Here is a 24,760-nt window from a genome sequence, read left to right on the forward strand (position 1 = left end):
AACAGCAATACAGTCAAAAGTCGTTAATCCGGACTCGTCGGGACTTCGGCGATTCCGGATTATAGATCATCAGTTTAAATCTCGTAAGATGGCATGCAGAAATTCTAAAATTAAAAATATGAAACCGTAATTTATGAAATAAAGAACAATTATGATCTAAAGGGTATCAAAATTTGCAAAAAGAAAAAGCTTAATATTTATTTGTTTACTTTATTAAACATTTCTTTCAATGTAAGTTGTTTAAGTTTTGCTTCGTTTCATGTGATAATACTTTCTCTTTAATTCTATTAAACAGACATAATTTCTTGTTCAGTTACAAAGTTCCGCTGTTTAAGTCCTATAATTGCTGTGTCAAGAACACCGACTAATTTGTCAATCGAAATTTTTTCGTTTTCAATAACCTCTGTTACTTTTCTTTGCTATCAGAAGCAAATTATAATGATGAGGAACTTGTTTTAAATCATATCAAAGACAGAGCATATCGAGATGAAATACTACATTTGGTAAGGAATTATAAGCCAAATAAAATAAAAACATCTGCGCTGAAGATAAGGATAGTGCTGTCAGATCAACTTCCAAATCATTACGCACCCGCGGCGGCATTCCCCCCGCCGAGCAGCGTGAAATTGATAAACAGATTTCGGATTTAAAAACATACTTTCGCTTTAGATCCTTTACATATTAATAAATATATATCGGAAATTCTATTTGATATAATCTAAAGTTTAAGCTTACTTTTATAAAATTGCTCTTACATTCTGCAAAAAATAATAAGCCGGATCCAATTCGAAAATTAAGGAACAACGCAATCATCAACATTAACTGAAATAGATAATTAGATAATTTTAGCTTATACATCCATTATACATAAAACGTGCACGCGAAAACGTATTCTGCACTTGCGCACACTCATATGCGCAGTCGTAAAAGGTCTTATGTGCACGCGTAAACGCCTATGCGCACGCATAAACGCCTATGCGCATGTGTCAACGCGATGCATGCGCAGAAAGTTTTTAGTTTTGAGGTCCGGATTATAGATCATTCCGAATTATGGGTGTCCGAATTAACGACTTTTGATTGTATTGCAAAATAATTTTAAAAGATCATATCTTTAGAACTTCTGATGCACAGCCTCGCGTGCTGCAGATAATGCTTTAGTAGTTTTAGTTGCTGGTTGGTTCGTGAGGTGGGTGGTTTGAAATGGTTTATGATGCAATGAAAGATGTGTTGCAAAATTTTTGTTGCATGTCTAATACAACTATTTTTTTGGGTGGCTGAAAAATTCTACAAGGATTTAGAAGAAGGTTTTGAACATTTATTTGTGAAAGATAGGACCAATTTTGTGGATAGTGAGTCTGGCTGTGGTATAAATACGACAGGAATTATGTGGTGGCATGTTAAAGTTGCGTTGCCTCTTTATAATCGGAAATGCGATTTTGAGTTTTATTTGGTGGTTTATATATTTTTCCATCACTGTTCTAAAACAGGAGAAGATCCTTTCAACAAATTTGTGGTGAAATTGTTTTGGTGATGTTTGAAATTGATATTTCTGCTGTTTGAAGAAGCATTCATTCACGGTATGTGCATTTTATTTTATTGTTGTTCTCATTTTGTAGAATGACATGTTCATCGTTTTTTTAATATGAATTTCTGTCCTTATTGTTGTTTTTTGAATTGTTTGTAATTTATTTTAGTTTATTTTGTTGATTAGTGCTCAATGCCTAGATTGTGCAATTTGTAGATATTTTTTTCAGCAGAACGCTGCGTACATGGTATTATTTGAAATTTATTTTTGTTATGTTAAATTATTTAAATGAGGTGTGTATAATTCGTAGATTCCTCCGCTGCATGGATTGTGCAATTCTGTGATTTTTTTTACGTTAAAAAAGATCTCTGTGTACATGGATTATTGTCAAATAGTTTTGGTTAGAAATGTTACATTTTTGCTATCTGAATTTTTTTTTTTCGGATTTTTAGCTTTAATTGTGTGTTCAAAACATGGTTTTTGCACCTGTGAAAACCGTGTTTTTGGAGACATTTTAGGCTTAAAGTTTGAAATGTAGACAAAAAATTTAGATAATAATATGGCAACGTGGAGTTTCTCGCCAAAAAATATTTGGCGAGAAATCTGTCGCCAAGCGAGGGCATACGTAATAGTAGTTCCCAACCTATTTTCACTTCAAAAAAAAAAAAAAAAAAAGGGAGAGTTGCACAAACTTGGTATTGCGCACTTCCTTGACTTTGTTCATGTACACATCCATCTATTTTCACTTAAAAATTCAAAGGAGCACCCAATTCTACATTAGAACCAAACAAAAAATACATAAGCTCAATAAGCTACAGTTAAATCAAACAATAAAATAACATAAAAAAGGAAATTCATCTTATGTATATAATCACCACAAAAAGCAAATATTCACTTACCTTATTTAGAAATTTCTGAGTCCTTCAAACTGTGGCACACAAAATTCCTTAACAGCATCCAAAATCTTCCTAAAATTATCTAAACTAGAATTTGTATATTGGCGCATACTTACTACAAATAGGACAATTATTATGGCTACTATGTAAACCTTCATTTACATACCAGTCAATTAATGCATTTTCCCCCCTTTCGTTCCAAACGTACAGAAATTCAAATTAATCTTACAACATTCAGCCATTCTACCATCTAAACCACAAAACAAGCAATGTACTTCCTAACCAACACACACCACAAGCCCTTACAAATATTTTTTTCGTCATTCAAAATTTATGGTAACATGCAAGCGATTACGTCATAATATGGTTTCCATAACATTCAACTACTCAGGTTACCATAAATGAAACAACAACTTCACGATAATACAAGAGGCACTCTTCAATCTACTCTAACCGAAATAGCCAGCAGCATGTGGACAAGATAAAAAAAAGTAAGCTGTGTAAACATCTTATCTTTTTCTCGTATCCTGCACTAGTTTTTGAAGTTCCTCATTATATCAATGTTTCTTTTTGATCTTTCAAACAATGAAGCAGATCCAGTACAGAATATCTTCAACAACGCGATATTATCCCTTCAGATCAAAAATGTTTTAATCTCCATAATATGATTTTATTTATCAAAAAAGAGAGGATTAGGTGGAGATGCCATGCTTGTAAGAATCAAATCAGGGTAAAAATATATTTACGGGTGCCACTTGGTGATTTTTGTGGTACATGGACACCCAAACATTTCTGCTACACAAAGCCAAAATAACTACTCAAAGAATTGCACAAACTCAGCATCCATGTACACATCGACCTATTTCAACTGGAAAAACAAAAGTCAGAGAATTGCACACTCCCCTATCCATGTACACATCGATCTATATTCACTTAAAAAGTAAAAGGAGCAGGGGGAAAAAAAAAAAAAAAAAAAAAAAAAAACTCAATAAACTACATTTTAAATCAAACAATGAAATAACATAAAAAAGGAAATTCGGTTGATCTTTACAATATGGTAACTGGTAGTTTGGCGACATTATGGAGGCGATAAAGGTTACTACCTGGGACATTGGTAATAATGTGAGCAGTACTCAGTTCCGATTACGCATTATTTTCCGTGAGTGAAATGAGAGATCATGGGATATGTCATGTGATATTAATGGACGAATTACGGTTCTTTAATCGGAAAAGGGGGGAAATCAGGAAAAAATGTGGATATTTTGTATTTAGCTTTATTCTGTGTTGTGTGAAACAGTGTTGTTTAATTTTTGGATCCCATGGCCCTAAATAAAGTGAATTTGAAATGGGTATTTAGGCATTGTGATAGAGAGAAGTTTGCTTTTTATTTAGCGGAGGAAGTATGGAGGAAAAATTCGCACAAAAAATCTTTCAATAATTTTATTGAATGAATTAGAAAAGTGTATCCGCCACATAATCAAGATTCTGAAGAAGATTAGGTAAGTTAGTATTTTTAATTATTTGAGGATATTACTTTTATGCATTGTTCAAAATGTAAGGTGGAAAGGAATTTGATATTATTGGGAAAATTGTTATTAGCAATGATTTAGTTTAAAGTAATTAGGATTGTAAGGTAATTTTTATTAATTTAATGTATGTGCTCATTTATATTTTAAGTAGTGTTTTTGAATTTAATTATATTTTAATGAAATGATAGTTATTTTGTGAATTTTATGTTTGTAAGAATTTGGTATAAGTTTAAGTTGAAATAAACGTGCATGGAAATAATTTAAATATTTGATACTAAGTATTTGTAATACTTGCAGTATGAATTCGTTGGTGACGTGTATAATGTAATAGATGATTTAGAGGTAAATGTTTTTGGATATTTTATTTATTTTATATGTGGAAATGTTCATATTTGTAAAGGGTAAATACTTTTTCGCGATCAGGTAATTTCATATATGTTCTTTTTACCGGGTTAAAGATTGAGAAAATTGTCATGTATTTTCGTGAAATTTTTCTAATTTATGAGAAAAAAGCAGTGTACATGGATATAGTGAAGAGTGTGCGCAATGCCATTTTTGTGCAATTCTGGGATTTTTTTTAAGTAAAAATAAGTCGGCGTGTACATGGTTTATGTGTATGTGTTATTTTGAAAAACGCGTAGAGAGTATAGTATTGTGCACTTTTTCCCAATTTTGCAGTGAATATTTGTCATGATTAAGCAGTTTTGTTTGATAAAATTTCTAGCATAAATGTAATTCGGCTAGTAGATTGTTGGAAGAAGTGTTCAGTAGATAAAAAGAAAAGAAACATGTCCTTACTTCGTGAAGACAAAATGGCGGCGGGGAAAAAAATAGAGTTGCTGTAGGAGAGTTGGTTGCCAAATTTTCGCCAAAAAATCGCCAAGTTACCATAATGTAAAGATCAACCGGAAATTCATCTTAGAACTACACAAAGGAAATATCCACTTACCTTTCATACAAATTTCCCCGTCTTCAATCAAACAAAATTCTTTAACATCCAAAAACTTCCTAAAATTTTCTGAACTATAATCTGTATACTGGCATCACCACATAAATTCACAAAAATAAGAGTAAAAAATATTTTTTGTACTACAGGTATCCTCCGACGTTCGACCATACACATTTCCTTCCTACAAACAGGACACTTATAATGGCAACTAAGTAGCCCTTCATTTACACACCAGTCAATTAATGCATTTTCCCCCTTTCATTCGAAATTGTACAGAAAGTAATCTTACAACATTCAGCCATTTTACTGTGTAAAACACAAAATAACATATCAAAATCCACTTCATCATTCAAATTCACCGCAATCACACATCACAATAGGGTTTCCATATCATTCAACTACTCATGTTACCATAAATAAAACAACAACCTGGTGATATACGAAACAACTACTCGGCGATAAATGAAACAACAATTTAGCAGTAATCCAAGAAGCACCCTTCAAACTACTCTAACTCAAATCAGCATCAAGAAAGGTTTGATAATTCTCATCCCCCATTCACAACTGCTACAAAATTCATTTATTTATGGTTGATGCAATTAACATCCATCGGAATTTGGGAGAAAGAACTTCACACGTCACACATTACCGTTCACAGGAATAATTACCTATATTACACTGAAGATGTTTTGGACTATGAATGGAAAAAGATGGGAGAACCAAGGCAAATCGTGAAAACAGACGAAAGTTTTTACACCTGAAGGAAATGAACGCTGGGAATATTTTCCCAGCACATTGTTTTTTTTTTTTTTTTTTTTTTTTTTGAGGAATTTTCTACAATACAAAAGAATTGTTGTTGCAAATAGAGGAGGACAGTGTCTGTTCAAATATATTGAAAAAAAACAGTAAATGAAGGGTCCATTATCTTACTCTGATTGCTGAAAGGCATATAAGACAGACGAGTTCGAAAAGCCAGCTTTTCCCACTTCAAAGCAATTCACAAATTCAACTGCCATTCATATACAGAGAACAAAGTCCGGTTGATCTTTACATTATGGTAACTTGGCGTTTTTTTGGCGAAAATTTGGCGACCAACTCTCCTACAGCAACCCTCTATTTTTTTTCCCCACCGCCATTTTGTCTTCACGAAGTAAAGACATGTTTCTTTTCTTTTTATCTACTGAACACTTCTTCCAACAATCTAGTAGCCGAATTACACTTATGCTAGAAATTTTATCAAACAAAACTGCTTAATCATGACAAATATTCACTGCAAAATTGGGGGAAAGTGCACAATACCATACTCCTTACGCGTTTTTCAAAATAACACATACACATAAACCATGTACACGGCGACTTATTTTTACTTAAAAAAACATCCCAGAATTGCACAAAAATGGCATTGCGCACACTCTTCACTATATCCATGCACACTGCTTTTTTCTCATAAATTAGAAAAATTTCACGAAAATACATGACAATTTTCTCAATCTTTAAACCCGGTAAAAAGAACATATATGAAATTACCTGATCGCGAAAAAGTATTTACCCTTTACAAATATGAACATTTCCACATATAAAATAAATAAAATATCCAAAAACTTTTATCTCTAAATCATCTATTACATTATACACGTCACCAACAAATTCATACCGCAAGCATTACAAATACTTAGTATCAAATATTTAAATTATTTCCATGCACGTTTATTTCAACTTAAACGTATACCAAATTCCTACAAACATAAAATTCACAAAATAACTATCATTTCATTAAAATATAATTAAATTCAAAAACACTACTTAAAATATAAATGAGCACATACATTAAATTAATAAAAATTACCTTACAATCCTAATTACTTTAAACTAAATCATTGCTAATAACAATTTTCCCAATAATACAAAATTCCTTTCCACCTTACATTTAGAACAATGCATAAAAATAATATCCTCAAATAATTAAAAATACTAACTTACCTAATCTTCTTCAGAATCTTGATTACGTGTCCGATAAACTATTCTTTAGTTACGGCCATGGGATCCAAAAATTCACGAACACTGTTTCACACAACACAGAATAAACCAAATACAAAATTTCCAGATTTTTTCCCGATTTCCCCCCTTTTCCGATTCAAGAACCGTAATTCGTCCATTAATATCACATGACATATCCCATGATCTCTCATTTCCCTCACACAAAATAATGCGTAATCGGAACTGAGTACTGCTCACATTATTACCAAAGTCCCAGGTAGTAACCTTTATCGCCTCCAAGATGTCGCCAAACTACCAGTTACCATATTGTAAAGATCAACCCAAAGTCCCTATGGGTGGTCAGCCAAAAAAAAAAAAAAAAAAAACCATTGAACTGCCTGACAACATTTACCATTATTTAGCAGAATTTGTATGGCAAAAGAAATAGAAAGATAATAAAAAGAAATTGTTTAGGCCTTAACATTGAAGCAACTGCTAAACAGTTTGCAACGGGAATAACGACACTGGCTTTTTAATAAGCCTATGAAGTTTCTGTCAATAAATAATAGTCATTTAATCTATGGATAGTCTATATTTTTTTAATATTTGTTTTGGGCACTTTATAAAAATGTTGGTTACCTTATCAACAATTAGGAAAATTGTTCAGATTGCAGTCACATAGTAGAAAATTTAGACTGCAAGCAAATAATGGAAAATTATCTTAAGTTTTATTCTTTTCACTTAAATATATGTACTTTATGCATATTTTGGAATATGCTGCTAAAATAGGTTTCAAATCATATACTGGAAAAAGCTATAGAGAATAAGCTTGAGAGAAAATATACAATTTATATATTAGAAAGTTACTGTACTTTTGCTATTTGAAGATATACTTTGATCAGTTTATGTAAGTGTAAGTAAATTACATGCAGCAGTTTTACAGCAATGTATTAAAAAGCTTTCAGTTTCTAGAATTAAATAAAATTACAAAGACCTGTTGCAGTTTCTTTTTTTCAATAGGATAAAGTGCAGAATCGCCCACTGCTTGGCACAATTTTAAGAATTGCACGTACTCGGTATCCCTGTGCATATCGACACTTAAAAAAACATCCCAGAATTGCACAAAAATGGCATTGTGCACTCCCTTGACATTATCCATGTACACGTAAACCTATTTTCACTTAAAAAGTCAAAGAAAATTGAAAAAAATCCAATTCTTCTGACTCTTGTAAAAAGCGCCAAACAAATAAGTGGGCGATTCTGCACTTTAGCCTTTCAATAAACTGAGAGCATATTTTTCTAACCGATACACAGTCATTAACGATTTTAACCATCACACAATTTCCGTGAATCAGTGATGACAACTACAAAGACCACTTGCAGTTTCTTTTTTCAATAAACTGAGAGCATATTTTTCTAACCTATACACAGTAATTACTGATTTTAACGATCATACGATTATAGGTAAAAAGTTAATAAAATCTATACATAATAAATAATGATTATAGATAATAAAATCAATCGTAAATCAGTATGACATACTACAGCATTCGAAAATATAGTAAATCTGAAAAATCGGATCGTCTTGCATGAAGACACTTCTCGGCAAAACCATTACATGCGTCCAAACAAAAAACAAAATTAGATTATTATTGAAAGGTTAAATCAACTTCTACGAATGTATTCCCGCAATTGGAAACAATATCACGTGGTTACAAAATTTAAAAATAAATAAAATAACAGTAATTTTAGGCAATGCAAGAGAAAACATGCTTATTTTCAAACAAATGTGACTGCAGCTATAAAATAATTTATAATCATGGAAACTTCCTTGATTGTAATTACACAATGGACTTCTTTAGTCGGTTACGAAAGGAAAAAAACAGAAATTTCATGCTTACCAATGATTTTTTCTCACTTTTTATGACAGCAAAAGCATTTCAACAAAGAATTAACAGATATGAACAATTAAATGATGCCATACGATATGAATAACTTTTCCACGGCAAGCAGAATTGCCAGAGCCTTCAGACAATAGAGCTGGAGCAAACCGCATGTATTCGTTACCGAGTAACGGGTACAGCGGTTGACTCGAAGTACCGATTGGGTACTCACAAATTCATTTCGTTAATCGCATCTGTCGTACGATGCGGTTTATTCGAGTACGAATGATGCGGTTGCTATTCGAATACGTATGATGCGGTTGCTATGCGAATACGAATGATGTGGTTTCTATGCGAATACCAATGATGCGGTTGCTGTTCGAATGCGAATGATACATTTGCTAACAATACCCGTGTGCACATTTTTCATTGATAATTTCGAATTTTTTTGGTTAACTCATCGGGCAAACTCTTGTTTACATTATGTGTTTTAGATGAAATATTGTTTAGTTGCTGATATTTAAGAAAATGATCAATTTTGATAGCGTGAAGCGTTATTTTGTATTTGCTTTTTACATTTAGATTTATAGCGCATATTATGTCTGCAATTTGAAAATTTAGATGATTATTGATTTTTTTCTTCAGCGTGCCATAGGGAGATTTTATTGATTTGAAATATTTATATATAGCACTTAGGTATTGTTTAAATAAGAATATGTAGGTTAATATAAGTTCTTTACTTCGTTGTACGAAATAAAAAGGAAGTAAGTATTGTAATCGAGAAAAATTTTGGGGTATCATATTTCAACGGAAATATCTATTTTTGACGATTACAGAATCCATGGGAATTATTTGGGTGACGTCTGTACGTACAAACACAATTTTTTCCCCAGAAACGGATTGTTAAATGTAATCCCATTTACTCTAAGCTGATACTTATGACTAATGATTACGATTTCAAATTGATACTTGAAAGGGATTTTTTTGTGATGTGTAAGTACGTATATATGCATTTCGCATAACTCAAAAACGATTAGAAATTTTGTATATGGGCCCATTATAACATCTAGATGTGCACCTCCCTTTTTATTGCAATCGGTAATACTACAAAACGTAAATATGTATATTTTAAATAAATTATAATTAAATGTAAAGTACATATATATATATATATATCCTTATAATTAAATGTAAAGTACGCACACACACACATATATATATATAAAATAAAAGCCAAGTAAGGCGAAAATAAAAGCCTTGGTTTTTATTTTATTTATTTATCACTAAATAAGTTACTTGCTTTTTATTTTCGCAATCGTTGGTTATAGTCAGGACTTAATTTTTAAAATTAGAAATGCTGGAGCTCTATGGAAGGCCATCAGGAAAGATGAATAAATAAATAAATAAATAAATATAAAAAAACAAATAAAATAACTAATGCAATAATAAAATAATTAACAACTAGAATATTAAATGATTATTATTATAATTCAATAAAAATGTAAAGACAAATGAAAATTTAATTAATTCTTAAATTAATGATGAACAACTAAGCAATGAAATAAAATACCAGACATCGTCTGGTTTGGGGGCTGTGGCTGAAATTGCAATTTAAGAACCAAGCCAAGCATTAGCTAAATTTATGCCCTTGATGAGCAAATAATGTACTGTTTACCAGAGTATAGATAGAAATTTGGTTATGTAGCCTATTCTTCTAAAACGATGTTTCGTCGCTGCCTTCCCCCACCAATTCCCTTTTTATCGGTTTCGGATTATTTGGTTACGACAATGCACACTAGGGCTATTGCCTAAGGGAAGGGATGCCTTCGTGGTTTTAAAGGAAACTGGCTCATATGCAAGTTACACATGGGGAAAACTCCGAAAACGCCCGTGCAGCCAGCCGTTAGCCGGGAATTGAACCCTGGACAGAACTATTAGTCTTAAGCGACTTTACCGCTCGAGCGCTGGTGGGCTCTTCGCTGTTTGAAAAATAGGTGTTCACTTTTCGATAAAGCAAGCACCTGTTTTCTTCAATTAAAACAGGTTAGACGATATGACTCTTACTACATCATTCTCACTTAGCTTTTGATTTCTAATATTGATTCAATATTTTCTGTAGGCATTCTGATTAGAAAAATGGATTTGAAACATGTGCAAAAGGTGTGTATCTGAATATAATTAGGTTTTTATAACATAGGGCCCATTTTATTAATTTCTAAAGCAATAGAACCACATTATCGCTGTTTTGAAAAAAAGCAAAATGTGACAAATGTATAATGAACATTAATATACATGCTTTACTAGAAATTCACCCTTTCGTCATTAGCGGTTCTGATGAAAGGAATGGGGAACAGCAGCAAACGAAATAACGAGTAACGGACAAATAACGAAATCTAATCTTTAATGCGGTCTCCCAGTTTCTTTAGCCCACCAGCGGGCGAGTGGTAACGTCGTTGAACACTGGTAGTTCGGCTTTCGTGGTTTTCGCCATGTGTAACGTGTATACGAGCCATTTCCCATAGAAAGTCCTCCACGAAGGAATCCCTCCCTTTAGGCAGATAGCCCTAGTGTGCTTTGCCATAATTAAATACACCAACACCAATCCAGTTTCTTTATTTGTATTTGGGGAAGTTTTATGGTCATTATGAAAAGTGAAATTTGATATGGATACCGCACAACTTTTTAAATTATGCTAATTTTTGCTGCACTTCATTTAAATTTATTTCCTCGAATTATTCTAACTTAATTAAGCGATACACGAAGGCAAGTTACAAATGGCATCAAACACTGCAAATTTTGAAATTAAATTTCCCGGTCAGTCTCTGTCTACGGGACTCAAACTTCTTGTATTTTTATTTTTTCATAACGAGTATAAAACTTTGCCAGCTATAAATATAGGAACCAGAAGACAACATTAAAAGTTAGATTTCATAATCTGTCCAAAATTAATTCTTTTTAAAATTTGACATTGACAAAATATGAATATTTTCGTCATTTAAAATACTTCTGTATTTTTGTTGAACCGTATTTAAACTTGCTTCTTCGAGTTATTGACACTAAATTACATTAATTCCGTTATCTATTAGAAAATAATTTTAGCAAATCATCTAATTACGACATATCTAAGAGGTCACTTTCTAAGAGATCTGTATTTTTTAGAACATAAACAAACATTGGTAGTGAACATCCCCTTTTTAAGACCACGATATTATATTCAGATACAACACCTTCTGAACACGTCTGAAATTCATTCTTCTGCTCAGCATAATTCGTCTGCATAAAATAATAAATAGTATTAGAAATCAAAAGTTAAGTCGAAGTAGAAACAGTCATCTCTTCTAAACCATTTTAATTGAAGTAAACAGACGTTCGTCTTATCGTAAAGTAAACACCTATTTTTCAAACAGCGGATAAAACGGAAAAGAGGGAATTGGCAGGGGAAGGCAGCGAACGAAATGACACTTTTTGGAGCTGGGATGAAATGAGAAAGGACGAAAAGGTACTAAGCCAATAAGACAAGGTCTGATATTTACTTTATAATTTAACAATTCATCATAAATTTAAGAATTATTTTAATTTTTATTTGTCTTTACATTTTTGTTAAATTTTACTTATAAGTATTTTATTTCAGTTGCTAATTATTATGTTACTTTAATTATTCATTATTTTAATCACTATTTTTTATTATTTTAATTATTAAGTTTTTTAAAAGTAATTTTTTAGTATTTTAATTACTAATTAATGTTATTATTGTAATATTTATTTTATTTCGTTATTTATTTTTTATTTTATTTTTCCTATTTTCCTGACGGCCTTCCGTAGGCGCTTCTGACTGAGACACCACAAAAGGAGGTGAGTTATTTGTATTCAAGAATACGACGCAAAACTTCCTATCGCATAGGGCCGTATACCGATAAAATAGGCTCAGGATACGAATACCAATCGATTTTACCGAAAGTAACGAGTACTGGTTCACCGAGTAACGAATACATACGGGTACACGATTTCTCGTTACTTCTACAGCACTATCAGACAACGTATTTCTTTGCCTCGGAAGCACTCGCAAGATACAAGCGCCTGGCCCCAGCCACAACCAGTGTTTTTACTGGTTGCTGTTTATGGCGTCAGGCTGAAGATATATTTTCATCAGTTTATGTAAGTGTAAGCGAATTTCATGCAGTTTTACAACAATATATTAAAAAGATTTCAGTTTCTAGAGTTAAATAAAATTACAAAGACCAGCTGCAGTTTCTTTTTTCAATAAACTGAGAGCATATTTGAAGAAAGTGCAGAATCGCCCACTGCTTGGCGCGTTTTTAAGAATTGCACATACCCGGTTTCCATATCCACACGACCTATTCCCAGAATTGCACTAAAATGGAATTGCGCATTCCCTTGACTTTATCCATGTACACATTGACCTATTTTCACTTACATGGTTTATTCTACAGTTTTTTAGCATTTGTTTATGTGCATTGATCGCAAGTAATCTAATAACATTTTCTTGCGCTTTCTTTCTTGCAATGTGTGCTTTCATATCATAGTGCAATGAAATAAGTCAATGTGTGATTTCATATCATATTCATAGTTATGTACGATAATCTGAATTGAGAGGAACTTTAAATTTGTCTATAGAGTGGCAGTTTTACTTCACAGTTGCTAGAAATATCTAACTTAAACAGACCTAAGTTCTCAGACTAAACATATTTGCAGTATATTCTGTAGTTTCAGTCTGATACTTAGTTTATAGCACATTTAATATTTTTAATGTTTATTGTACGAATTAAATATAACAATAAATTTTTAGAAATATGTATGCAATAAATTTGTGTGCTGTTGGACACGGTAATGCTCTCAAGTCTTAATTGTTAAAAATTCCACAAAATGCAATGGCATTGCATTTCATTTTTTAACTGCAGTAAAAATATAAAAATATCATTAAACCTGCTATAAGGATACATATTTTGCAGTATTTAAACACATATTTATTACATGCATTACGCAATGGAAAGAGTAATTTGACATTAAACATTCCCTCTTGTTTACGTTTATAGTATTTTACATGTATAATGCATTATGAACAGAGAGGTTGCAATACATATTAATAAATTAATATTTCCTAATGTACAATACATAAAATAATGCTGCATGTAGCTAATAAAAGTGGATTTAAATGCTATAAGAATAAATTAAAAATAGTTTGTTTCATTTTTGATTTCAATTGTTATAAATATAAACCATCTCCAACTTACGGCATGTGATACAATACAAAGTTCGTAATCCGGACTCGTCGGGATTTCGGCTATTCCGGATTATAGATCATCAATTTAAATCTGGTAAGATGGCGTGCAGAAATTATACAATTAAAAATATGAAACCGTAGTTCATGAAATAAAGAGCAATTATGATCTAAAGGGTATCAAAATGTACAAAAAAAAGCTTAATATTTATTTGTTTACTTTATTAAACATTTCTTTCAATGTAAGTTGTTTGAGTTGCTTCGATTTTTGTGTTAATACTTTCTCTTTAATTCTATAATTTCTTGTTCAGTTACAAAGTTCCACTGTTCAAGTCCTGTAATTGCTGTGTCTAGAATACCGACTAACTTGTCAATCGAAATTTTTCCGTTTTTAATAACGTTCTCTGTTACTTTCTTCACTATCGGAAGCGAGCATGGGTACACGCTTTACTGGCTTTACTCGCATGCGTAGCGGACGCGCGCATCAAACGAGCATTCGTAAGTTTGTGGCTTTGAGGTCCGGATTATAGATCATTCCGGATAATGGACGTCCGGATTACGGACTTTTTACTGCAGTAAAAGTTTTGCAGTATTTCCTTCATGATTTATTTCATTTAATTAAGTAAACAAAAGTCCTTGGTAATAGTTTATGATTACAGCAAGATATTTCAGAATTATTATAAATGAATTGTACAAATGTATAATGCAAACTTCAATACATGCATTACAATGACAGTGGATCTTGTTTACGAAACTGAGATTGATTCTACTGCAGACTTTGTCAGCCAATTAGCATCACTGCAGCAAAGACTTGCTGAATAGCTTTCAAATCACTTCTTTGTCATTGTGATGTATGTATTGCCGTTTGTAACAGCTCATCTGAACAATTTTGATAAATATCAAGCATTATTTATTTTAAATATCCATGATTAAAATGGCATTTTATTCTCTACGTTCTTTGCACTTAATATGTTCCTGTATTCATGTTTCACAATCCGCAATACATTGTATTACGAAAATTATTTCTGAAGCCATGTTCTATTATACCTTAAAGGGTTGACTTATAAAGGCAAATAAAAATTAAATTTTACGTATATTAGGAATAGTATGTATATAATAGTTGAATATTGAGTTCATATCATAAGTCATATACATAACTACCCATCAAAATGTTTTGCAGTGAAATTTATTATCCCCTTTTTAAGCAAATAAAAACAGAAAATGAAGCATTTAACGCCTGTAAGCCATGTAAATAATGAAGCATGTAAAATCTGTTACTCATGTAAGAGCAATACATTTATTCAACTAATATGTTTAACAATAATATTGATTCTAGATTAGCTAATTGTTCCCTTCTTGAAAAAAAAAAAAAAAAAAAAAAAAAACATATATAATGCATAGGACATATTACAGAATTACAGCTAAGCTCAAATTACATACTTTTTAATTTACTTGTTAAGTTTAGTCATAGTTTGACTTATTTTATTGTGATTTTTAATTTTTATTTTGATTTGGCTTGGTCTGCGAGATTTGATTATGCGAGAGCTATTTGCACAAGCAGAAGCATGCATTCATAGAGGACGTTTTAAAAGACACCGACTCATATCCTCATTACACATGCAGCCAATCTGTTTACCTAGAATTCCACTCAGGTCAAACTACCAGCTTTGAGCAACTTTACTGCTCAAGCACTGGTGGGCACATTTTTGTTTTGATGGAATAAATTTTTGCATTGTGTTTTTACATTTTTCTTTGAAACAGTCATGGACTTATTTTCTGTTTTTAAGTTGTGATATTGAGATAAGTGGTGTCATTTTGCAAATGACTTGTATTCATACATGTGCCCTAAATAATACTTGTGTAATTAAAAACTTGTTCAATGCTTATTATGCAAAGTATTCAGTTTAAAAGTGTACCCTTTATAAAAATAATTATTGTACACATTCATAAAATATATCTTGTATATATCATACACTCAGGTTTCAGCCTTAGAAGGCCAGCGAATGATTTTCTTCCATTTGGAAAGCTTGATTGGAATGAACCTGTGCATGAATAGTTCATAATAAGATACATACTTCATTTACTGAAGAATTTTACTGAATGATATAGATATTGAAACTATCAAAATGGTAGTACAAGAATTGGGTCAGAATATGGAATCATTAATCAAGGGATACTATACATGGCTCGACAAATCTACACCACAGATTGATCTTTGCATAAATTCACCTTTGAAAACTGCCAAAAATATTTACAAAAAAAAGGGGAGAACTTTTAATGGGTAAGCAATGAGTTTTTATTTCTATAGCAGGCCACTCATCCAGACAACTGATAAATTAAACACACAAAATAATGAAATCTTGCATCTTAAAAGGAAACCAAATACTTTTCTGATAGTAATGAAAAAAAATCTGCAGGTATTACAGTCAAAAGTCGTTAATCCGAACTCGTCGGGACTTCGGCGATTCCGGATTATAGATCATCAGTTTAAATCTAGTAAGATGGCATGCAGAAATTATAAAATTAAAAATATGAAACCGTAATTTATGAAATAAAGAACAATTATGATCTAAAGGGTATCAAAATTTACAAGAAAAAAAGCTTAATATTTATTTGTTTACTTTATTAAACATTTCTTTCAATGTAAGTTGTTTCGTTTTTTATGTGATAATACATTCTCTTTAATTCTATAAACAGACACAATTTCTTGTTCAGTTACAAAGTTCCGCTGTTCAAGTCCTATAATTGCTGTGTCAAGAATACCGACTAATTTGTCAATCGAAATTTTTTCGTTTTAAATAACCTCTGTCACTTTCTTCGCTATCGGAAGCGAATTATAATGACGAGGAATTTGATTTAAATCATATCAAAGACGGAGTACATCGAAATGAAATACTGGATAAGTATAAGGATAGTGCTGACAGATCAACTTCCACTTCATTGCGCGCCGTGGCGTTAAAGATAAACAAAGTTTAGATAAACAAAGGATATGCCTTTATCCATTTTTTGCAGCAATTCCACTTTTTGTTTAATGGACTTCGAAACATACTTCAGGGTTGCCACTCAAACAGGAGAATGAAATTCCCTGACTTTTCCAGGTTTTCCAGGTATGTTTCGAGAAAATTCCAGTCTATCCGCGTAATGTACGTTGGCTGTGCTAAGAGGTAAATTAATTACGGTATTACTTGTACTGTGTACTGTAATTTACTTAATTATTCAATAAAGCCCAGAGGACATTCATTCTTAATTATTCTTAGTACACTTTGCTTGATAATTTTGTTTACTTTTCCACTTAAGAAACTTAATAAAATTTAAGATATATACATTGGATCACAATTGTACGTTTTATTTAATTATTACTCTTGATCATCACCAGTTCAACATGAGGCTAATCCGGTTCTTATAAATCACAACGCAATGCTAAAAGTTAGGTTAGATTTTAAGTAAATTTAATTTGTGAGAGGTGTCTTCTTAAAAGGCACCTTAACACTTGAAAACACAAATATAATTATAATAGGAGTTGTTTTCTCCACTGAAGATTGAGATTAGAATCTCCCCAATCTGGAATAAAATAAGGCTTTTTTTGCAGACATTCTGCAGCTGAATGAAAGAAAGAAATCTATTTAATGCTATTTTTTTACTAAATTGAGGTATTTTATATTTATTTCGCAGCATACATAAGGAAAAAACATGTGCATTAAATTTCGTGATGTCATCATACTGCTAGAATTAATTTCAGGATTATCCCAGAGAAAATTTCCTGAAATTTGGAAATATTATTTACTAATGATAAATAAATTTAGAGGAAAGAAGCAACATTAAATGATATGAATAACATAAAAATAAAGATAATTACTTAAAAATTGAATTAGAATAATCAACGATATTTTAGCGAATATAGTTATATTACATGGTTAGCCTAGATGACTGATTACTATTTTTTTATTTTACTGCAAAATGACAAGGTATTTATTAAAAAGAAAAGAAAAAAAAAAAAAAAAAAAAAAAAAAAAAAAAGATTTCGCGGTAAAATCCTAGTATACGGTACGACCTTCGCACGATTTCGAAAATTATCGCCAAGAACAAAATGACTCGTTTACTGCTCATCATCATGTCGCCAAATCCCGCTGTACCATACATGGAGATTATTCTAACCAAAGAACGTCTATGTAAAGAAGAAAAGGTTCCATACACGTAAATGCTATTACGCGGCTAGAAAGCAGAGGGAAAATTTGCCAAGGGATTTGGCGACGGAACCTGGCGGCCAGAATTTCCCTCTCCGCGATGTGTACAGGAAATTGAGAAACACGTGTTAAGAAGAAACGTTCTTAGACAAAAAAGAAAACTACGAAAATCCGTTTTTAAATTATTGCGAAAAGTCCAAGAAGAAACGTTTTATCAAAGAACGTTTTTTCTTGGATTTTACGCAATAATTTTAAACACGGATTTTTGGTAGTTTTTTTTTTTTGCCCCTCAAAATAACTAATCCATGAATTAATTTACTTGCGCCAAAAAATATTTTCTTTTCCTTTAAAGAAATTTTAAACGATATTCATTTTATGAACTCTTGATAACATGACCTTCAAACTTTGACACCGGTTTCGAGCTTTGGTGACAGATATATCGCGCATGCACAGCTGTTTCCCTCTATGATGGAACGGAGTCACGTCTGTTGCAGAGAGGTTTTCTTTCTTTACAATACATATTTTTTGATTCTAACCTTCATGGTACCGTATACTAGGATTAAACCCATTTTGTTTTATACGAGAACAGGTACTTTCTTTAGTTCATGCACTGCACATGCGATTCTCGAGGTTACTGGAAACCAAAAGTTGCGGGAAACTTGATTTGTCTCTCTAAAAGACAATCAAATTGGAGCTGCGAAAATTAGCTCTATGCCAGCTGCCCGAATGACACTCACTTGATACACAGTTCACCAAAAAAGTGATCTCTTCCGACGTCGGCGCAAAACTCGCCTTTTTTGGCGAGATTGTTGTATGAAATTCCCCGACTTTTCCAGATTTTGACTAAAACCCTTAAATTCCCTGACTTTTTCCAGTTTTCCAGGTAGCGTGGCAATCCTGATACTTTCGCTTTGTAGATCATATTAGTAAATATATATCAGAAATTCTATTTGACATAATCGAAAGTTCAAGCTTACTTTTGTAAAATTGCTCTAACAGTCTGCAAAAAATAATACGCCGAATCCAATTCGAAGATTAAAGAACAACGCAATCTGCAACATTAACTGAATTAGATAATTTTAGCTTAACTTATACCGTCCGTTATACATTAAACGCGCATTTGTAAACGTATTTTGCGCACGCGCGTATTCGCAGCCGTAAAGGTCTTACGCGAATGCGTCAACGGGACGCATGCGACGAAAGTTTGTAGCTTTGTGGTCCGGATTATAGATCATTCCGGATAATGAGTGTCCGAATTAACGACTTTTGATTGTACTAAAAGTTTTTCTAAAATTGTCAGAAGAAAACTTCCAAAAATAAATGCTACCAAATACGTAACTAGTGAAAAAAGGTTGTCATCTTGATTCATGTAAACCTCAAGCTAGCAATCAGCCTACTACAAGTAACCCAGATAATCCTAATAGTCAAACAGACTTCACCATGTCACCTCAACCTAGTTTAGTTTCATGTATCAAATCTCATAGAAGGCGTGAAAGTGCAAATATGTAATATTTCTTCTACTGTATTTAAATTCTACTGAAGCAAAGGTTTTCTAAAGCAGCGGGTGACAGAAAAAGATAAATACAAGACCATTGGCTAATGAGTTGCACTTTATTTTGTATATACAATCTTATGCTTTCAAATATATTTTCATTTCAGAGAACGGTTGCCAAAATGTGACCTTCATTCATTATTTATTTAATTATCACTACAAAAAAAAATTGTATTTATTACAGTATTTCAAAATGTTAGTGATCAGTTTATTAATTAAACTTACTTAATTTTTACAAAAGTAATTATTGAGATATCTCAGGCTATTACAAATCTCAGTATATCATAAATTTTAAGAATTATGATGATTATAAAAAATATGATGGCTTTGCTCTACTTGAACCAGCAACCTTTAATTAACTTTCTGCAATTAAAGATTTTCCCCCTAGACCAGTACTTTCCAGAATATTCGCGCTTATTACGTAACCGCTACTATAAATAACGAATGCACGCCATTTTGCGTCAGAAGCTTTTCTCTTCATCGGCTGTTAGGATCTATGCTACTGCGCTTCTTATCTGCCTTCCTTTTGTTAGAATTAGTTATGCTGCAGAAAGTTTAAATTCAATCATCCTTAGTTTAAATCACTATTTAATATGTAATTTGGAGAATTTCATACGAAGTAAAGCATGATCAATGGTGAAAATTGAATTAAAGCTATGGAATAAAAATGTGTAATTAAAAGCTAAATCATCTTGTCTCGTCACTTGGATTTTGCCTTACCATTCTGCAAAAGCAATGCCTGCACTTTTATGCCAAGCTTCATCACGACTGCTGCAAAATATCACATATATATCTGAAACTGTTAGTAAGAAATTAGCACGTTCACATTATGTAACTAAATTCATTTCATAAACTTGGTATATTTTTAATATATTAAAAGTATTTTGAACTGTGAGTCAAAATTGGTTTGGTTTAGTTTAGCTGATTATTGCAAAGCACACTAGGGTTCTCTCTCAGAGGGGAGGGGTACCTTCGTGGAGGACTTTCTGGGAGAAACTAGTTCGTATACATGTTACATTTGATTTAAAAAGTATAAGATTCTACTTTCCTTGATATCTCTTCCACAACACAGATTCTCAACCAAGTAGACATTTCATAGCTTCAGGGAAGGAGGAAATGTGGTCAGCCATTTATTTACCTGTTAAGTATTTTATTTTAGTTTATAAATATAAAAAAACTACTTTTGCTCATGTTTTAGTATTTATCAACATTTTGTACACTTTTGTTGTTTAATTTATAAAGCATATTAACTCTTTCGCATCGAAAGAGGGCAAAACCTCTTTTCCCCAAACATCGAAAACGCCCGTGTCTAACAATTTCTACTGGAATGTTTTTCCTTCCCCCATGACAAGTTGAATACTACAGGACTAACAATAACCTACTTAAGTAAAGCGAGAACTTCTTTCTTGGACGCTTTCACCCTGTGTGAAGTTCCCCCCTTTGGTCGAGATTGTAACATCGGACATCAAAAGCTTAACACTGACAGTAAACAAAGGAAAGAGAAGGTGCATTAAAATAATAGAACTACTTTTAGTAGCTTCAAAATAATGATTGACATGTCATTTAACAACACCTGAAAGCAATGAGTAATGCAGTAACGTGATGGGGGAAAGCACTAGGTAGGAAATTATTCAGGCGTTCAGCTGATCTCTGAATGCTCAGGCGTTTAGCGCGACTTTTTGCATCGGAAATAAAACATAGTCTAAATCTAAACACATGCATGTACTGTTTCAGTTTTGGAAAGGTGAAGAGGATTTTTTCTAGCTGTGGTGAAAGGGGGTGCACAGGGCAAAATATATTGTTCTTCAATTTTTAAAATATCTAGGTTATAGTATTTATTAGAAATAAAGCCATGTCTTTAAGATATTTTTATAATGCATGAAGTAAAGTAATATTTTTTAAAATTTTTATTTGAAAACCTATTATCTCATTATAAATATTCATCTAAAATGTGTATGTAGGTAGTAGTTTTTTTGTTTCTTTTTCCCCTGAAGGAGGGGATTAGTATTCTCAGATTAGTCATGCTACAGTAACACTTTTGTTCCTAAAACCTGTGCATTTTATTATCATTTTCCAGGTTACAACTTTAATTTGACCTAGAAGAAAAATAAATTCCCATTTTTTTTTTAAATTTCACATAACTTATTTCTAATTCTAAGCTCACTTAAATTGTTGGATAGATACTAGAAATTAAGAACAGATGAAAAAAATCATAATATGACACCAACCCTGTAAACCAAAGACAAGACTGTTAATTTTTAATGATGTTTTACACATGCTGGTTTATAAAGACTGGCCAAATTTCACAAAGATTTAAGAATATTTGTTCAGCCAATTAAAGATTCCTGTATTAGTCAGGACAAATGGTAATGCCTGTTAAAAATATCATAATATAAGAATTGTATGTTAGAATATATCAATATATATTCTAACATACAATTCTTAATGACTTCAAGTCATTAAGAATTGTATGTTAGAATACAGGAATATTTGAGAACCAAAATTAGGTGTTTCAGTTGTTTCTGAAATAAAAAATAAACAGCAGTAATATGGTAATAAAAGAAGAGACATACTACTGCTTACAATAATGTAAAAATAATGCAGTAATTTGAAAATACATAACTATATATTTATCTCGACTGTTAACCCATACAATCTCCTCATACTTAAACAAACTTAAAAAAATAAAATAATAATAAAAAAAATATATATACAGTACAAAGTCCGTAATCCGGAATATCTATAATCCAGACCTCAAAGTTGCAAACTATTTTTTTTGGTATGCTTTACACATGCGCATGCACATTGGGAGGATGTGTCTCCAGATACGTTAAAAAATGGCATAATTTATGGCCAGCTACCATATTTCATGGTGATGACGATAGCGATGATAGCCGCGAATTTGCAGGTTTTCGGACATCGCAAACTAAAGGTGAAATTTTCCAGTTATTGGATTTTGTAAAGAAATGTGGAGAAGCGGTAATAAATGAAGATGATATAACAGAAGTTTTTCATTGTGACGACAATGCCGTAATCATTAATCAATTAACAGACGGCAAAATCTGTGGTATGGTTCTAGATCCAGAAAATACCACTTCCAATAGTGAAGAAAGTGACAGAGAGGTTATTGAAAAGGAAAAAATTCCGATTGACAAGTTAGTTGGTATTCTCGACACAGCAATTACAGGACTTGAACAGTGGAACTTTGTAGGTGACAAGAAATTATGTCTTTATTTGTTTATAGAAGTAAAGAGAAAGTATTAGCACAAAAAACGAAGCAACTTAAACAACTTACATTGACAGAAATGTTTAATAAATAAACAAATAAATACTAAGCTTTTTTTTTTTTTTTTTTTTTTTTGTAAATTTTGATACCGTTTAGATCATAATTGCTCTTTATTTCATAAATTATGGTTTCATATTTTTAATTGTATAATTTCTGCTTGCCATCTTGCCAGATTTAAATTGAAGATCTGTAATATGGAAAAACCCCTAATCCGGAATAGCCGAAGTCCCGAGTCCGGATTATGGACTTTGTACTGTATTACCAGAGATCTGTTTGTCATTTAAGTTTTCAACTTCTGTCCATGATTTTTTTTGTGTGTGTAATTTGTAATTTTTACTTTCTTTCCATGGTATATATTTCATTGGAATAATTAAGCAATAATATTTAAAACAAAACTATTGTTTAAATGTTTGTGGAAATTTTATTAATTTTTTTGTTTTCTAAATCAAATAGAGAAATTTTCATTTGGTAACTGTGCAAGATATGCAGACTAATTTGTCAATGATTATACATGTAAACTGACTTTTGATTATGAATTTTGTTTTCCAAAATGATTATAAATCAACATGTAAAGCCAGGCATACCTTATACAGACTACTTTCCAAATATGGAAATACATAGCTAACTTACTACAGTACAAAGTCCGTAATCCAGACGTCCATTATCCGGAATGATCTACAATCTGGACCTCAAAGCCACAAACTTTTTTTGTATGCTTTATGCATGCATGTTTAATGTATAGCGGACGGTATAAGCTAAACTAAAATTATTTTTACTAATTCTAAGGCATTTCAATTAATGTTGCAGATTGCGCTGTTCCTTAATCTTCTAATTGGATCCGGCTTATTATTTTTTGCAGACTGTTAGAGCAATGTTATGAAAATTAAGCTTGAACTTTCAATTATGTCAAAAAGAGTTTCCAATTCTGGAGCTGCCAAAGGATCTACAATAGTCGGTATGCTCCACACAGCAATTTCAGGTCCTGAACAAGAAATTGTGTCTGTTTATAGAATTGAAGAGAAAGGTATTAGCACAAAAAATGAAGCAACTTAAACAACTTACACTGAAAGAAATCTTTAATAAAGTAAACAAATAAATATTAAGCTTTTTTTCTTTTTTGTAAATTTTGATACCCTTTAGATCATAATTGCTCTTTATCTTATAAATTACAGTTTAACATTTTTAACTATATAATTTCTGCAGGCCATCTTACCAGATTTAAATTGATGATCTGTAATCCGGAAAAACCCCTAATCCGGAATCGCTAATGTCCCGACGAGTCCGGATTATGGACTTTGTACTGTATATAAATAATTAAACAAACAAATGAGAATTTTTTTCATTTACAAACACATAACACATTTGGAGAGCATTTGGGCTAATGCCACATTAGGCTAAAAATATTTAAAAACAGCATTTCTTTAGAATTTCTGATAGACAGTCTTGCGCAGTGGAGATAAAAAATTTTTCATTCTCTACGGTATGGCCACTGCTTGCTTTGAAATTGTTAAGTTATCAAATTGCTAATCAAAAATTCATGCATTGGACATTCAAAGTAATTAGATGCAAAATGCCATTTCGAAACTTACAGCCCTTCTGGGCCTTTGAAAAAAAGGTGACACACCAAGCTGTCAAACTATTGGGGTTTAAAAAAGTATAGCTGTATAGTTATTGTTTTCTTGGCATTCAGCCTACACAATTAAGTGTAGACATTAAAAACAGATTTCACATCTACAAAAT

At 31.8% G+C, this 24,760-nt stretch overlaps 1 protein-coding gene across 2 annotated transcripts in view; it reads right to left on the reverse strand.

The window, feature by feature from the left end:
• Positions 1–8,903, reverse strand: part of Secp43 (tRNA Selenocysteine associated protein) — an 82,682-nt gene extending 73,779 nt beyond the window's left edge. Inside the window, exon 1 of one of the 2 annotated variants that reach the window (XM_085822875.1) lies at positions 8,778–8,903. The gene's annotated coding sequence lies outside the window, so the exon portion shown is untranslated. The remainder of the gene's footprint in view (positions 1–8,777) is intronic. The other variant, XM_085822876.1, reaches the window with a different exon arrangement.
• Positions 8,904–24,760: the final 15,857 nt, after the last annotated feature.

This window comes from Stegodyphus dumicola, chromosome 8, assembly GCF_044657685.1.
Source record: "Stegodyphus dumicola isolate Sdum_Otavi_A_Nest chromosome 8, ASM4465768v1".
Classification (NCBI taxonomy): Eukaryota; Metazoa; Arthropoda; class Arachnida; order Araneae; family Eresidae; genus Stegodyphus; species Stegodyphus dumicola.